The sequence below is a fragment of the Lactuca virosa genome, chromosome 9 (assembly GCF_052849685.1).
Source record: "Lactuca virosa cultivar CGN04683 chromosome 9, Lactuca_virosa_CGN04683_v6, whole genome shotgun sequence".
NCBI lineage: Eukaryota > Viridiplantae > Streptophyta > Magnoliopsida > Asterales > Asteraceae > Lactuca > Lactuca virosa.
This window is the reverse complement of record NC_136434.1, coordinates 230,267,109-230,271,374: the sequence shown is the minus strand read 5'-3', so window position 1 is coordinate 230,271,374 and position 4,266 is coordinate 230,267,109. Positions and strand designations below refer to the sequence as shown.

The 4,266-nt window shown below is 36.7% G+C and overlaps 1 long non-coding RNA gene across 1 annotated transcript; it reads left to right on the top strand.

Annotated features, from left to right (window-relative positions):
* Positions 1-1,493: 1,493 nt before the first annotated feature.
* LOC145141220 (uncharacterized) lies at positions 1,494-3,207 on the top strand. Its single transcript, XR_013722514.1, has 2 exons — positions 1,494-1,616; positions 1,758-3,207. It is a non-coding gene; the product is annotated as an uncharacterized LOC145141220 (long non-coding RNA).
* Positions 3,208-4,266: the final 1,059 nt, after the last annotated feature.

Here is a 4,266-nt window from a genome sequence, read left to right as displayed (position 1 = left end):
TTAGCCCTTGGGATATGGACGCCCCAAGTGATCTACCTTTCAGATCTAGGGTCTAGAAGGGGTTTCATAGCATAAAGGTGCAAACTTTATGATCATGGAAGCCCCATGGAAGCTTTAAGGTGTTATTATGGCCTTTTAAGCCCCGAAAGGCCATGCATGGAAGAAAAGTTAGGAGCTTTTCGTGTTCAAATGATGTTTATGGCCTAGATCTATTTTAGTATGATTTGGTTTGGAGTATTATAGCTTTTGGACCAAGATCTATGTCCTAGAGAACTAGGGTTTTAGCTAAACCCATTAAGAATGACTAATAACGGGTAAAGTTGGAAACTTTACCCTTAAAAGGGCATTTCCAGTATGTGGATGAAGTAAGAAGTTTAGATCTAGAGTGTAGGGGCTTAATCCATTTAAATGGCCCAAACAGACAGGGGAACTCGTCAAGTCCCTAGAGGAACTCGACGAGTAGAGACGAGTTGTCCTGGTACTAGATATGGTAGAACTCGACGAGTCTGAGGATGACTCAACTAGTTGACTCGTTTAATCGTGACTATGAGTAGCTAGGGAACTTGGCGAGTCAGGGGGTGACTCGACGAGTTGGATCGTGATTTCAGGGACTTTGATTTATAGGACTCGGCGAGTTAATAGGTAAACTCGACGAGTTTGGTCAAACCAGAAGTTTGACTTTGAAAGGATGTTGACTTTGACTAGGGGTAGAATGGCCATTTTACCCTAAGAAGGATTATCAGATTTTGACTAAGTGTTATTGCGTCAATGATAGCCGGGGAGTTGTTGGAGCAGCTGTCAGATATTCCTCACCGCGAGATTTCACAGTCAGCTTTACGAGGTGAGTTTCCTTCAGTAGGAATGGGTTTAAGGCACCAATGCCGACCCGTGTAGAGTATGTATGATGGTTAGTAGCTAAGTGTGGGCAGGGCCTGAATCTTAGACTCATTTATGAATAGTAGACTAAGTGTGGGTAGGGTCCTTATCTTAGTATTATTTGAGTATGTTATGAATTGGTAGATTATGGTATACTTGTTGTCTGTGTGATACATGTATGTATGTTTAGATAACGGGGTGTGGGCGGGGGCCCGTATCCTCCAGATAGAGGAGTGTGGGCGAGGCCCGTACCTCCTTGCCAACTAAGTGTGGGCGAGTCCCGTATCTCGTAGATAGCTGAGTGTGGGCGAGGCCCGTATCTTATAGATAGCCGAGTGTGGGCGGGGGCCCGTATCTCCATGAGTGTGGGCGAGGCCCGTATCTCCTAGCTGCATGTATATGCTATGTGTATGGTATGTGGTAGTTTGAGGAGACTCACTAAGCTTCGTGCTTACAGTTTACAGTTTTTGTTTCAGGTACTCCCGGTAGCAAGGGGAAGAGCTCGGGATGACTGCATGACACACACCACAGCTTTTAGCCTGTAATGGTTTACTCTGATATTTTAACATGTGATCTTGATACATTGATAGTTATGATATTTTTGAGATACACTGTTTATGATTTTATATGATGATGATATTTATTGTTTTATTAATGAGGCTTCGTCGGTAAGGTAAGGAAGCAACACAGCTGCAAACGTAGGAGCCATATGTGTCTCATCCTCGCACCGCCTGGCTCAGGTAAGTGCATCTTCTACCTTCTGCTTCTTCTTTTTCTTGCTTCAATTTCATTGTCGATTTGGTGTTTGATTTTTTTAATAATCCATTTGATTTCTGACTTCCTCTTTTGTGTTATTTTTATTTGATGATTTGTTGGTCAAGAATCTACAAGGAAAGGCAGTGATGTTTCCGTTTGTTCCATTGTCCTCATTCGGGTGTGCAACGGAGGTGGTGAGGCCGATGGCAAATGTGACGAAGTTGGTTGGATGTTTAATTTTTCGTGTTTCATCATATGAGCCCTAATTTTTTTTTTATTTTTTATTTTTTTTAATTATTATTTTTTTGTGATTTTGGAATCGTATAGTGCTAATTTATCCCAATTTCAGTTCTTTCAAACACATATGTCATTCTATTGTTCGCAGTCTTTGATGTTTCCCTCTCCGATCCATTTTTCCCATAAGATATATCCCCAAAATCGTCGGTAATGTTCCCTCACCGCCACCGTTCGACGAAACCTCCGTCTTGCTAGAAAGCCCGATTGGCGGTGCCACACCAATTGAGGACACTGATGGTCACCGTATTTCTGTGTGTGCGCCAATTCCGATGCAATTTTGCTTTGCGTCAACCTGTTTTCGCCTTTAATTCTTCCGCTGTTGATTCTCATTTCAAAGATTTGGTTTAGTCGTGTCCTAAATTGTGGATTATTTCCTTAACCATCCTTTTTTTTTTTACTTTCTCTTGATGGTAATCTCTCTTTGTTAGTTCTTGATTTCACATTTCATGTTTTTTCTTATGTGGTGGAAGCGTTCAACCGACCACAACGACTGTCATAGAAGACCATGTTTTTGGGTGTATCTGGAAAGGCAGAAAGAAGAAAAAGCCACATGTTGAAGTCTATAGTGGAAGTAGTGAATTGAAGACAGAAGCAGGTATATTTGTGATTGTAGCTAATGTACGTAATATTATTATATGATTATTCACTATCTTTACAACCCTCTATTGAGTGAAAATGAAAAGATTGTGGAATCTGATAAATACGAAAATGGAGCCTATGCCATGAGGGTACTGACGTATTATGGATCTCTTCTATATTTGTTAGTTTTCCTTTCACTGACATATGTAGTTTATATAAACGATATTTGTTTTTTTAATTATAAAGATTTAAAAGCTGGCGTTAATCCTATTTTTGTGTAATTTTTAAATGTGAGACTGGAGACCATCTTTGTGTACACTATGAGAACTTAAGTGAAGTTGTGTAGGATGCTGAAGATTGGTAAGGTTAGCACCAAATACTTATTTGTCACTACATACTAATAAGATTGGTGAGTTATATTTTTATAGCTTTTGTGTTTGTTAAAGATTTGTTTTATTTTTTTAATGTATTTTGCTTTTCATGTTATATAATTATGAGGTAACGGAATTTTATTTGAGGAAAGATGACTTCTTGATACTAGTCTTCAACCAAATGCATATTCGGTTACACGAGTAATAGGTTATAGAATGGTATTAATACTATATGTGGTTATTATCTTGTTTTTCATTGTTTTTGGGTTTACATGTTAGTTTTCTTTAGATTTTTTTTTTATTTTATTTAATGGAAAATTTTAGGCTATGGAATACCTCTTAAAGTCTGAAGAACAATGGGGTAAAAGTTCAACACGTCAGTTCTATGCGGTTTTATCTGAATTTCAAAAAGCATTACTTTTTTAGAATTCGATCATGAAATGGAATGAAAAAATGTAGTACGACTTACAACTACTCTGATATACCATTGGTTTCATATTTCTTTCAATATCTACTCTAAACATACCATTCCACTTTCATTTTTTTTAAAATATCCGATATTTCATTGCATTTTCATCTTATTTTAAAACCTACCGCAACTATGATTGGACTTTCACTTATCAAAAAACTACCTTCATGTGGCATTGCATTTTTTTTATCCTTTTTCAAACTTTACGTGAGATAGGAACTTTCATTTCTGTAACAACTGCTGTGATATACCGTTACATTTTAGTGTTTTGTCAAAATGTATCCAACCATAGAATTGCCTTTCATTTTAACCTACACTGTGATATGTTAATTTGTAGCTGGACAGAAAACATTTCATATGTAACAACCAAAAAAATTTGTACAATTGTAGCATGGTACTTTTGAAAAATATACTCACAACAATGTAAATTACTTTCTAATTGAATTGCGTTGTTGAATGTTGTGAGCTTGGGTCTAATTGAATGACATTGTTGTAATGTTGTGAGCTTGGGGATAAATGTAGGAACTAGTAATGTACTTTCCATATAATTGTTCTTGGGCCTGTTGGATGTATAGAGTTTTGTTTGACGGTTATATGCATTTCTACGATCTAGTGACGATTATTGTCCCTCCTAACAAGCTACCACCTACAATAAATCATGTTGTTTTGATATCATTGTTTACAAAGAAAAACCATCTAACCCCCGCAACGTGGGGGATACATCCCTAGTTCATAGTAATTTTCAGAAAATATTTTGTTATTTGTTCAAAATTAGGTAATTTTAAAAAAAAATCTCAATATTTTGATCAAACTAACAAAAAAAGGACAGAATACAAACTAAGAATACAAACTAAATATACGAATCTGGTCAAAATAGGTTTTTTCGAATGTATGAATAAAATTTAATTTGAGATTTTT